This window comes from Xiphophorus hellerii, chromosome 15 (assembly GCF_003331165.1).
Source record: "Xiphophorus hellerii strain 12219 chromosome 15, Xiphophorus_hellerii-4.1, whole genome shotgun sequence".
In the NCBI taxonomy this organism is placed as follows: Eukaryota; Metazoa; Chordata; class Actinopteri; order Cyprinodontiformes; family Poeciliidae; genus Xiphophorus; species Xiphophorus hellerii.
Window position 1 is genome coordinate 23,993,252 of NC_045686.1, and position 13,994 is coordinate 24,007,245.

The following is a 13,994-nucleotide window of genomic DNA, read 5'->3' on the forward strand; positions in this document are numbered from 1 at the left end:
GTTTTTCCTTGCGCAACAATAAAATAAACACAATATTTTAATGAAAGCTCATTGTTAATAGAAAGTAGAGAATAAATTATTGCAGGTTCCAAAAAAAAAAAAACAGGCCTTGCCTTGATAAAACAAAGGCAGGCAGTTTCCTAATTTCTTGGATACAATGTCTTGTAATGTTTAGTTTATTCCCCAACTTGCTCTTTTTGCTATTTGCACCATTTTCCCTTTAGATTCTATTTATGGTGGTGGCAGAATTATTTTTCCTTCCTTCCTGCTCCTGTTTCGTCCAGCATTCATATTAAAAGCCTTCCCACTTCACAGATATCTGATATAACTCCACCATAAATATTACAAACATACGTTTCAAAACACAGGTGAAAATGACTGAGAGCTCGCTCCGTCTCTGTCTCTCCTTTGATAGTTGTAGTTAGCAAAGACAGAAATAATCTTTGTGACTTTGTTCAGAGCCAGCATGCAGTGACAGCCATATAATGAGTGTGGAGGAACAGGAAGGTGTCAGCAGACAGATCACTTTGGTTCATGTTGTGGGGGGAGAGAGACGGTAGCACATGAAAAAGCCATACTCTGTGACAGTATAACGCTGCAACGCTTAACAAGGTTCATTAGTGCTGCTCTTTCTGCATCTCGTTACCATGAGGCAAACTGGGTTACAACAACAGCGACACATGGGCCTGGAGCTGCTAACATCCAGCTGACGCTGAGCCAGTGTGTGTTGGTAGAATCACCAGGCCTGGGATGAAACCAGGATAATTACCTCTGCTGTCTGCTGATTTTCTCCTGCGCGCAGCGGAAACTCTCAGAGACACCAAGAAGCGTCTGAGTCGTACAAGATGATTGGAATCTGTGACTCATTTGCTGCTTCTCAACAGCTTTGCTACAATGCAGCCCACACACACACTCACACTCGCTCACACACTCGGGCCCGGGTTCCCACAGAAGGGCTGCATTTGATGTGCCAACGCTGCAAAGCCCCGTTAGGCTTCTTCTGTCACACGTCTTTCCTTTCACTGTGGCACGGCGAAGGCCGGCGCTCTGAAAAAGGCTGAATCACACTCAGAACGGCGACCAGCCCACACTGCACCGCCGCTCACCGACACGCACACACACACATGCACCCCCCCACACACACCGCATTATGAATACACCTTCTGAGAGTGGAAGACAGAGTTGGAACCCCTCCATCAAGTTACTAACACTCAGTTCTAATTCCTATCACCACAAATAATTGTCCCAGGAATTAATGCAATAAATGATAATGTTATTGCTTTGAGACCATGCGTAATATTAGTAAATTAATTAATGATAACCATATTATTATCATTAACTAAAAAATTGTCTGCAGTTTTTCGACTATTTTAGGGTCATGTTGATGAGCTGAATCCAAAAATCCCTTTGGTTTTTCTCAGTCAGGTCAACTTTCTGAACTATGGAACAACATGAGCATCAAAATGCAGGACTTGTTCTCACATCTGGAGAATCTGGATCAATGAGTGACAGGAGGAGAGACGCCATCAGGACAGAAAACAAACAGAGAATTTTACACAATGAAGACAAAATGTTCAATTTACATGTACTTTCTCCTGTCAGTATTATTCAATTTACAGAAATACAAGTTTGTAACATTTAATTAATACATACTGTTAGAAAACATTTTTTTTTTCTCCTAAAACCTTTTTTTGGATGAGAAATATTAATGGAAATGAACTGATAATGTCACAAAAATCTAATCAAATTAGTCAGAAGGTCAGATTTCTCTAAGTCAAATTATAATAAAAACCTGACTGAGAAAAATGGATCATTTTTGGATTCAGCGGTGCAAAATAATCCTAATTCAGTTGAAAAAACAAAGACAGCTTCCAAAAAATATTTTTTGTAGCTCAGTGTTATTGGTCTTTGAGAGTTTGCTCTCTTAAAGACCAAGACATTTTGTAGAGAGTAGTTAACTAGAAGAGATTTTAAATATCCAAAATAAAACACAACCAAAAACAAAAAACAAAGTGTTAAAAAAAACAACAACTTACAACCAAAATCATAAATAAAATGGATGATGATTTCTGTTTCTGTTTTGCATTAATAAATTATTCTTATTTTTCGGGCTACGGCACCAGAATTGGCTACAGCCCAAGGACCCACCACCTTCTAGATCTGGCCCTGTTTAGACCTGACGTTTACGGAGCAGAGCAGAGTCGGCATTGCATCCTGGTGATTAGTAGGGGTGGGAATTATCATATCGTTTATAAATTTCTTGAGAATTTTGATGTATCATTGTGAATAAGGTTTAAAACCTTCTGAAACTATCTGTACTGTTAGTTTTACTATTTTCTCCACTGTTTGTTCAATGGGAGTAGCAATGAATATCTGTATGTCGGAAGATATGATTAAATGGAGTTATTGTGTGCAGCTAAGTGATACAAATCATACTTTATATGACTAGTGTCCTAAAGAAAACGAATGGAGTGTTTTTCAGTTGCAGTATTTGTGTGGCTATGACTGCATAACGGCAGTCATAGCCACACAAATACTGCTCCTGGAGCACACAGGAAGAAAGATATGATCAGTTTTATCAAAAGTACCATAAAATACTGTGATAAAGTTTTAAGTCCTTGTCGCCTGCCCCTGGTTATCAGTGTAGAATTACAGTAGCTCAATAGAATTCAAATGATGTCCAAATCAGAGGGAGCTTGTAATGTCTACACAGATTTCCAATAATTAAAGTCTGCACTTTGTGTTCCAAAAGAGCATTAACCACAATCCCAGAGCATTCACTCGGAGAACACACTACTCCGTTCTCTCAAACAGATTTGGATCATTTTCCTTTCTGCCTCCGTTTATTCCTCAGACTGGTTTTTATCTAGTGAGGAAGTCAGAGTGGACGGGAGCTGAGGATAAAATCCAGACAGCCTGCGGCAGAGGAGGGATGGAGTGCGTTGCTCACTGCTAACCTCACATCAGGTCTCCGGGCAGCGGGACAGGTTGACCTTTCTGACCTTTACCAAAGGCAGCGGGAAAGCATGGAGCTCCAGGTCACAAAGGAATACAAGGCCTGAGGTTTTAGCTGCTCGCATCTGCTGACCTGAGAATGGGACCCATGAAAGCCACTTCAGTAAGAGGAACGAACCTTTTGTGAAGCACGGCCTCCTCAAACACACTAACGTCCAACAGGTATGGAGGGAGCAGCAGGCCAACAATCTCTGACCAACATCCCTTTAAAAAATAATACAGACTCTCTCCAGAAGGAGCGGCATGACCGTCTGCTGCTGCTCGCCATATCAGTCAGATCACATCTGGATGGGGTATGTATTTGTGTGTGTGTTAAGAGTCATACCTCTGGTTTATGCGCCGTATCACGATCTTTATTTTCTCCACATTGCTTTGTGCACCGCCAAAAAAAAAAACACACAGGCCCTGCGGAGCACAGAGGAGATCAATTATTCATCGCTGCATTCAATAAAATATGAAAAATCATCCCGCGTGTGCCAGTAGCAGCTACTCGTCGCTTCTTTGTGAAAACGGAACGTGCTAATTTCTTTTTGCCCCAGAATGCTTTGGGAAGGCCAGGGCCTGTCGGAGCTGCTGCTCCAGCCTTGTATTGGTGGATTACAGAGTTTTCATGTTACACAGGAGAAGACAGACATGGAAGCTCAGTGAAGGCAGATTAGAGCAGCTGGGATGAATAATCCCATCCACAGGGGAGAATCAAAAAAAATCCCACCAACATGGAAACATGTCAGCACCAATGAGGCTGCCGGATTTCATCTGGTAAACAACAGGTAGCAGCAGAGCATGCACCGGTTGCCAGCATGTTAAAACCTCGTCCAATATTCAAAAAGATCAGTGGAAGGTGGTGCGCACCCAGACAGCAGTTTATTTATCACTGAAGAGGAGAGAGAGGAGAGCATTTTGAAAAACAATACTAAAGTTTATGCTTTTTTTTTCATGAACGTCCTACCTGGAGGCTGTGCCTGTTTCCCTGTCTGAGCCTAATGATGAATGTATTTAGAAGAACATGTTTGTTTACAGACTTCATAGTCTGTTTTATTTGTCTTTGGTTAATTTACTTATTTTGGATATTTAAAATGTGCAAATATCTTTTCACTTGAAGTAAAAGAAACTTACAAGTAACGTTTCAGCAAAATAAAACCTTGTTTTAAGCCAATAATTATTTAATATAAAGAGTACCGTGGTTCCACTGGCATACCATTTCACTTATATCATCAGAAAAATGCTTTGATCAACATTGAAGAGTTATGGACTTAAAACAACCTCCTATATCTTTTTGCAGTGTGGTTGGTTTGCCCGGCGCTGCTATCCTGGCCTCATCCGTCCAGATGACATCGCTTCAAAAGTCTTGTGGTTCATTCAGGTACAACGTTGCAACCCTCTGTCGTGCTGCTACGTAGTTCTACATGGTCAGAGGACTTTTCATTTTTCTGCCATTAGTTTGATCTGACCCATGACCATCAGGGAAATTTACTGGGACGCACTTCTTGGAGGAAGTTCAGTGTTTTGCACAATCTATTGAGTGATAAAGAAACTGAAACTACACTTAGTGATGCAGTTCTGACGCATTTTGAGCTTCAAAAATATAGTGAAAGTGACCCACTGTGTTCTGGATAGTTTCAATCAGAATGAGAATCAAATGTTTATTATATAATCTGTATTCCAGTGTAACTTGTGCACATATTATTCTCCAAAAAGCTTAAGTTAAGCTTTGAGTTAATTATTCCGGTCCAGCAGGATCCCTGACTGCTTCCACAAACTCCCTGGAACAAAGCGGCAAAAAAAGGGAAATTTATGATGTGAACACATGGCAACTTTTGTTCAGAAGATAAATAAAGTTTTCAGCCGCTGCCAGCTGAGTGGGCACAGTGGAGACATTGTATGGCAGAAGGGCCAGGGTCAACTGCACAGCCTGCCACCCAGCTGACCTTTATTTACAAAAGATGCGCTGTCACTGCTGCCAAATATGCTCAAAGTCATTAGCCACTGATTTGACTTTAAAGATCAGCGTCGCTAATCTACTTTAATCTGCCTCTGTAGATTCACCGTTAGCCGGAGCAGAGCATTAATGGAGGCGAGATTACGAGCAGGCTTTGCTGTAATGCAGTAGCAGACACCTGCACAGAGAGCTGCTGCTGCTGCTGCTGGTTTGTTTGTGAGGGTCTTTCACATGAGCACATAAGGCCGGAGGAACTCACTCACACTGAGGACACGAGAGAGAGAGAGAGAAAACACAGAAATAAGGAGGACAACAGGATGAGGTGGTGTGAATTTGGTTTGACAAGTTTCCTCTCCAGACTGTGGTGAAGCGTTCTCACATATCGGCATCAGACATGTGGACTGCGAGCGGCAACACGCCACAGCAGAGCCATCTGAAGTCTTTCCAGACTTTACAAATTAAAATCTGAAAGGTGTGACGTACATTAACCTGACAATTGCCTTCCTATCCAATTCCACCCGATTCTCATCTCCCTTCAGTTTACTATCTGGGCTTTCTTCCATTGACATGGATTTCGACTGCAGATTTACTTTTTACAGGGCCAATCAGCGAACAGAAGGAGAAGTTGTGATCAATGACGCCGATTTCTAGAATTGGGAAGGCAGAATAGTAGTCTGCCTGTAGTTTTAGCAACGGCAGCAGTGAACAAAGCCGTTCAGTCCATGATGGTCATGCTTATAAATATTGAATTAACATTAACAGCTGCTTCGTTCAGCTCTGCACTTTTCACAGAGGAGAATGACTGTTGACATCTCGGGGGATTTCTCGTCAGCTTCACAGTGTCAAACTGCCGCTTTACATACGTCATAGCCAAACGCAAGCGATTGGAAGCAATTGTATCTCAATATCCGGGGGTTCAGACATTTTGTATGAAGCAAAGTACAGAACAAAGGGTTGCTTTTTACCAGGCTAAGCATACATTTGTAGTCAGTCTAAGGGCTCGAAACATGGAAGGCAACATCGGTTCCTCTCTTGTGTGATGAGGCGACAATCTCTTTCCCTCCTCAAACCAAACTACCGGCAAAACTGGTGCATATAAAATTTGGAGCTGGTACATGGGGGCTAGTGTTGCAAAACAAGAAAGTTGAAAAGGATGTCACTGCTGTCACCATCATGTCCCATATGTTTGGCAGAACCCACCACCGTTTCCCGACTGTTGAAACCACAGAACGTCCGCTTCAAGTACCTCTGCAGGGCGAAGTATGCCTGGGTATGTAGGGGCCTTTAGAGATCATTGATGAGCAAAAAGCATCATAAAAACCAAGGAACACAGCAGGCAGGTCAGAGTGGAAAATGTGGAGAAGCTTAAAGTCAACAACCAAAGCTCTGACCCGTCTCCCAGAGTTCTGTCCAATCCATCATCTGAACATGGAGAGAGGACGGAGCAACTGGGACCCACCACAGCATGGACCACCTCAACTGAAGCACTGAGCGTGGAAAACACTAGCCTGTATGTAAAACTCTTAGTGGTGGAAAACTATCACCACACATCAATCCTGAACACTTCACCCCCCTGACAAATCATGGTAGGGGCAGCTTCAGGCTGTGGGGCGGCTTTTGTTTAGCAGGGATATTCGTCTGAGCTAGGAACAGGTGAGTCCTGGAAGAAAATCTGTGAAACTTTGGCAGAGGTTCACATTCCAGTGGGAAGCATTTTAAAATGGCCTAGTTAAAGTCCACACCCAAATGCAATTAGAGGGCTTGAATAAAAATATAAAAGCCTCATAAAACAAATAAATAAAAAAGATAATCATCATCTACTTCCTCTCACTTCACAATCATGCACTGAAGTTGAACATTTGGATACTGTTCTTATTCAGAGGCTTTTTAGCCTCAGTGATTGAAGTCTTCATTAGCATTAGAAAAGCATCGCTGTTATTTGTCTGCTTCACGCCTGTGTTCTCACTGTGTCGGTCCGGACAGACATGGTGAGGGGCCACTGCGCCGACTCCTTTCAGAAGCAGACCCCTCTGGTTAAACATAAAGGCAGAGCAGCTGCAGGAGGGGCCGGGGGTAAGAGGAGGGGGCTGAGGTTTATAGTTCTTCATCCTCAGAGCAGTCACAGTCCACGCCACAACAAGCCGTCTCATTCTGTCCTGCTGCAGATCCAGTCAGATGTGTGGGCTGCTCAAATGGCTGAACACAGCAGGACTCAGAGAACAGAGCCCAGACTCTAGGTGTTGAGGGGCCAGCAGGTTCCAAACATTTTCAGTTTCTAAAGGCACCATGTATTAAAAGAATTTCAATGATGGTTAGATACATTTGATGGATGAAAGGTGGAGTATCTGGTCATTTCTATGTGTTAAAAAAAAATTCTGTTCATCAAAAACAATTTTTTTTTTTCTCCTGGAAAAAAATTGAATCAGCAGACCAAACTTTATTGGGGTGGGGGTTTCTAGCAAACAGAAACCAATTAAATGACATTAGTCACAGTTTTTTTTTCATCCTGACCTTTAACCAGATTGGACATCTGGCGTTCTGAACTGTGTGGTAGATGGTTGTTTGCTACAACCTTGGTTTGTTTAACCATTCCAAAACCAGCGTTTGAGAAGAAGTCCAAAGCTTTTCATATGGAGTCAGCGTTCCAGAGAAACGGAGCAGCCATCTGACTTCCTGGAGGCAGAATTAACGAGGAAACATTTCAGTCACAAGATGAGCTGGAACGTCTGTATTTCTGTAATCCGACGGAAGAGTGAGTCACAAATAACTGAATAAGCTCTTTGTAAAACACATCCTTACCAAGAACTGGTGCAACATTTCTTTATAATATGTGAGCAACACTGAATCTTTTTTTTTTTTTACATGGAAACAATCATTTGAAACTTTAATATGACAGACAAGCATTCAACCAACTCTGTAGCCAGTCTGTCAGACAACAGCAGCAGACAAGCCCATATGAAAATTTGAGATCGCCATCTGATATTAATAGTGCTGCTCTGGCTGATAAAATATATTTACCAATATTACATATTTATTTCAGTTCTTCCAGGATGTTACATTGTTTTTTTTTGTGGCCTAAAATGACTGATTCGGTGGCACCTTTTTCATAAAGGTGTCAAAGTTGTGATTTTTTTTAAGCTTTATTTTTGTCACAACATGGTCCAACAAAAAAGATTAAAGTGCAGAACATATTTTTCCCAGAAAGACACAATTTCAATAATTGTTGATATTTAAAATGTAAATGACATTTTGTAGCACCTTATTGAAATAGCAGCTTTAATAAAAAGAATTCCATATTGGTCATTAAGGTTAATATGAACTGTATGTGCAGTATAAGCAAATCCTACAAAACAGTTTTATTTATCAGATAATTACAAACATGTAAAAAAAAAAAAAGCTAATATCAGAAGATATTATCCATTTTTTGTGCTGATTTGCATCTCTTTTTTAAAGAGCTCTAATCCTCTGCCCCCTGGACATCCAGTGGGTCCAGACTCCAAGCTTATATTGAGAATGTATGGAGTATCTGCATTACAGATAAACGGAGAATTCACCAATCAATAGAAAATCACACTAGGAAAGTAGATTCTGAGATGGTTTGACTACTGAAAAAAACACACATGTTCAGTCTGACACTCTGCACAGCTTCCTCCCGTCTCTTTTCACTTTCTGTGTTTCCCCATCTCATTTCCTCTCAGGGCCTTCAGTGAGCCAATGCAGCAAACGATGAAACCCGCAGGAAATCTAGAAGTCACCATCCCTTTTTCGACCTACAAAAATTACAACACTAGCTGTTCTCTTGTGAGGATTCTGGCTGATTCTGAGGCTTCCCTGCTTGGAAATGAACCTCAGTCTGCAGGCTGGTGGGTGGCTGATCAGTTAAACATCAAGGTTAGTCTCTGAAGAACAAGTCGGGCCACTTCAACACCAGCTAGACGTGAAAGACATCCAGACTGCAGCGCTCCTGTGGATTTCCAGTAACCCTGCAGACTGTGTGCTGGAAGAGGCGTGTTAGAATAATCAGCATCTTTATATCTTTCTCTAAAACTGGGACGCAGCGTGAAGCTATTACATGCTCCCGTGAGCCCAGATCAGCTGTGATTTGATTGACACATCACCCGCTCCTGAGGGCGGCCAGCTCTGAGTGGAATACTGAGCAGCAGCGGCTGCTGAGGAACGGATTAATCCTCACTACACTGGGGGGGATTTGCAAGTCGATTAAAGGAAGGCCTTGCTCCGGATCAGGAGTTCAAATCCAGAATTCCCAACGTCTTTGGTTATATAACCTCCCTGTCCCTCTGGTTGAGCGCTTTTATGTAATGATGAGATCTTTATAGTTCATACAAATATGTGTAATCTAAGGCCTGGATCAGACCAGTGACGGTGGTGTCATCCGTAAACTTCAGGAGTTTCACAGACGGGTGAGGACAGAAGACACCACTAGGGGGCAGTGGTTCTGATAGTTGTTGCGAGGAGTGTGCAATAGGACAGGTCAACTCTAAAGTTGTTAGACACGTGAATGTTTATATCTTCTAATAAGGGGTGACGCTAACCAAATATTTTCCATCTTTGAGTGACTTTTTTAAAATGATGACGAAAAAATCTTAAGTTTGTCATTTTGAGAGATTAGAATTCACACCCCTGACCACTTTGTACTAATCTGGTAAAAACCAGCCGCTCGTTCTACGCTTTGTTTTGTACAGACGGTCTGGGCTATAATCTATTGAGAAACCACAACTTGCTGGAAGCATGGACTCTGTTGAAGTTTGAAATTTTACGCAATTGCTAACGAATATCCGTGACATATTTATAATTCACCAGTTAGATGTTATGAAGCTTATTAGAAATTTCTTGCACTGAATGCAGATGAGAATTGAGTAGAATCATGTAGGAAGGCAATGGCTTTGGTGCAGACATTTTAAACTTTTTTCAAAGACCATATGTAATTAAATCGCACAAAATAAGATTCCCGCAAGTGCTTGCAGAATCAGTAATCGCCTCGTTCTGAAAGTACTCTGATCACTTCAATTGAAAAATTGTTCCCCGATTTCAAAACTTTGGATGAAGTGGTGCTTGTAACTCCAGGCCCCAGTGTGGCAGCAGAACCTGCATTCTGCCTCCTGATCAACATCAACACCCCCATGAGAAGTCATCTGTAAAATTGAATTGTTCATAATTTAATTGCAATTGCTTATTTTCATTATTTATATGAGGTTATTGAGATCACAGTCAGTGGTGTTTTGTCACTGTGGAAGAAAAGTTACATTCAGCCTACAGTAGTCATCTGACTGACGTATGATGGATTCTCTGTTCAGCTGGAATATTAATTAAGATTAATGACAATGAAATACCGTTGAATTTGTTATTATTATTATTTTTTTAAAAGATTAAGATCTGATTCTTTGGACCCCATGAGTCAAAATGACACACAATGAAAAAGTCTGGAGCAACATTTACTTCAAATAGAGATTTTGTAAATTCTAAAATTTCAAACTTTATTCAACACAATTTTAGTCCAGATGTAATAAATTAAAATGGTCCATTTCGACTAGTTTCTGCAGTCTGTGAAAAACATTGATGAAAAATGTTTGGTTATAATAAGACACCAGTGGAAACAATAGAATGCTTTAATATGGCATTTCAGCATTCTATAGCCTAGCCATTACATTACAATGGGGGGGAGGAATCATATATTCATATCAAATATTAATGAGTACTTTAACTCCTCTTATTGCCACTGTGTTGTCATTTGGGCACATAAATACACCTCTGTGTTAAACCACCTTCGAGCCGCTGTGGTAATTCTTTTGACCAAACAGAAGCAGCTCGGTTTCACATCGGTGTGTTAAAATCCACACTTCCTCTGATCTCTACAGTCATCCCGGAATGAGAGCCGCTTGGGACCAAAACAAGTGTGTGTTCAGTGCTCCGTGAATCTGTGTGTGATCTAGGCAAGTCTGTACAATCGGTCAGGGAGGATGGTTCAGTAAGCTTCTGCAACCAAGCAAACACTGGAAAAAAAGACGTCTCTCAGCAGCTCAAAAAAGGTTCAGATTTAAACAATCTGTACTTAGATAATGTTCAGTACTCTTAAAGTTGAAGGTGCATCGATTGCAGTTTTCTTGACAATCATCGATCTTTAAAAAAAAACTCACCTGCTGATTCCAATTTTGGTTGATATCGTTTTTCTTATTATTTAAAAAAAAATCTGGGCAAATTAATCAGCTGGATAAACAATCGGTGCATCCCTACTTAAAACATTACTGTCATGTCTTTTCTAATCAATTAATTAGCTAGTTCCACTTTGAATACTCAAGTCAAGTGCATTCAGTCACTTGGCATTCACCAGAGCATTGGGACTGCCATCCTGAGCTATAATTTTCTTCGTCTGCATCTTAAATCCGAGTTGAGCAATGCAGAGAAAAGAGGCTGCAGTCAAAGTGAGGAGCTGAGAACACACAGACCACGAGGCGGGACGCTGCAGAGGGAGCCGGCTGCGACATGCTGCTGAGACACGGCTCATTTCCGAGGTGAGACGCCGGTTAAAGCCTCGCTCTGCTCAAGCTACAGCTCAACATGCATCCATAAGATTACAGGAAGCACATTGGCTCGTCTGTCACATCCAGGCGTTGTTCAGTCAGACTGCAGCGCTCGTCACTCCCCCTCACACTGTTAATCACTGGCGCAAAAAAACCCCCAACAACCTCACAGCAGGTTAATTATGGATGAAATCTCTCTGAGCGATAAACATGCACGCATAAAGCACTGTTGTTTTCCCCTCCAAACCCAAACAGCAGCCATCAGCCCGCCTCCCACAGGATAAACATATCATCAATAAGTAATGAAACAGCCAGATGTACGGTATAACCCACCTGTTTGAGCAAACACAAGAAAGAACTGCAAAACACAGAGAACAGGGAGGTTACCATGTGCTGCTGGAGAGATGGATTATAAATCTAAAACCCAGATATCAGCTGACCCATAACTGCCCTTTGACCCATCAACAGCTTGACCCCATAGCAGTTAATGATTTAAAACACTTCCAGGAAGACAGATTGAGATTCTTTGAGGGTTGTAGTCAAGTGGAAAGCTATGGCAGCTATGTGTGGGCATGGCATTATTACATTTAACATGCTTCAACCTCTCATCGCTTGCATTGGAGTTAGGCTTATTAGTTTCCACAAACATGAGCATGAATGTCATCTAAATGTTAGTTTTGGAAGATTTACTTGAGTTGTTCTTCCAGGGTGGAGCGAACACGGGACATCGTTTTAAAAGAGTCGCAAAAAAAAGTCATGGTGCTCAACTTCAAGGAATGTCACCGTCACTGCTTTTCTAAAGCACAGCTAGCCTGCACTAGATAGCCTCAACTGGATTAGCTAGTTATGGCTTCTTTGGGTGACTTAAACCAGGAAGATAGAGCACATGTAGTACCAATGCAACAACTCAACCACAAAAACTTAGAAGAAATGATAAAACAATTAAGCTCCTCCCCCTGCCGTCTTGATATACTACACACAGCTTTCCTTAAGAAGGTTCTGCCCATCACTGCATAAGACCTCATTCAAGTGGAGAACTCATCCCTCTCAGTTATCAGTCATCTTGCTGTTTAGTTGGTGGTTTGATAACTGTTGGTGGTTATCAAACTGACAAAAACAAACAATCTGGACAAATCAGTACTGCAGATTTACAGGCCAATCTCACCTGTGGTGGCGCTGCACCAAGAACCACTGAAGGTAATGACATAAAAGTGTCATAAAAGCAAAGAAATGTGTCCCACAAAGCCCCCAATCAACTTACAGTTTATAAACTAAGACAGAGGTTTCATCTGCAGTTCAAACATCTAATTATATCTTTGTCCAGTTCAGACGCCCAGAAGAAGCAACTGTAGCTGCAGCTAATTGTCACAAGTGAGCTCTTGAACAAGTAAAATGTCTAAGCTTCTGGTAAGTTAATCCAAAACACCTGAGTTAAATGTCGGGTCAACGTGGATGTGTTTTAATGTAACATTCTGTATGCGACATCATGGGACTTTCAGAGGAAATGAGAATGGATACCAAAAGGAGAAGTGTTGAGCTTGATTCATTCGTAGGAGCAACTTCCAGATCCAGTCATCTGTTCAAATAGCTTCACACAAATATAAGTGAGATGGGAATGTCCGGCCATCACACGCTCAGGAAGGAGAGAGGTTCTGCATCCCAGAGATGAATGTGTTTTAGGGTGACATGAATTTATCAATCCCCAAACCATGTTGCCTTTAACACTGCAGTTTTAAGTGTTCTCATTAAAAGAAAAAAAACAACAACTTGTAAATGGCTAAACAACTACATAAACATAAAGTTGTTTATCTGAGGCAGAATCGTAGAAAGCAGGTAACTGCCTGAAAAAGCGTTTTGAGTCAATCAATCTGCTGAAATTTGAACTGAAAAACTTCCAGATAAAAAAAAAATGAAATAAAATAATGAGTGAAAATGTTATAAGGGTTATGAACATCTCAAATCAAACATTTCATCATGCTCAAGCCTATTTCTTATTAAAAAAAAATGCCTTCAGATAGTCTATTTTTTTGGATTAACTGGTTAATAATTGGGTAGCAAAAGGTGCTTCATTGGAAGATTTGTTTTGTTTTTGTTTTTTTATACACAATTTGAATCATGTGAAGTTAAAACTTTCACTCAAAGAGTTCTGGGTAGAACATATTAATGAATCACTGCTCTATGTTATTTCAGCACATTGCCTTTTTAGAGTCTGTACACTCCCGCTAGGCCTGTCACGATAGCAAATTTTGCTGAGCGATTAATTGTCTCAAAAATTATTGCGATAAACGATAATATTGTTTGCAGACCTTTTTACACTGATTTAATGGAAATGACGTAATAATGCATGCGATTTCCTGCCAAAAATAGATACACTTTATTTTCAAAAGAACACTAAACACTGGAGCTGATAAACAAAATAAACAAAACAACCAAAAACAAAAATAAAATGGATTCTCAGTCTCCATAAACAAAAAACGCACTTGGAAAAAAAAACTAAACAT

General features: G+C 40.9%; 1 protein-coding gene across 3 annotated transcripts in view; it reads right to left on the reverse strand.

The window, feature by feature from the left end:
• Positions 1-13,994, reverse strand: part of fynb (FYN proto-oncogene, Src family tyrosine kinase b) — a 73,602-nt gene that overhangs the window by 50,721 nt on the left and 8,887 nt on the right. For 2 of the 3 annotated variants that reach the window (XM_032585124.1, XM_032585120.1), the window contains exon 2: positions 3,341-3,420. The exons of the other annotated variant lie outside the window; for it this stretch is intronic. The gene's annotated coding sequence lies outside the window, so the exon portion shown is untranslated. The remainder of the gene's footprint in view (positions 1-3,340; positions 3,421-13,994) is intronic. 3 annotated transcript variants of the gene reach the window in all.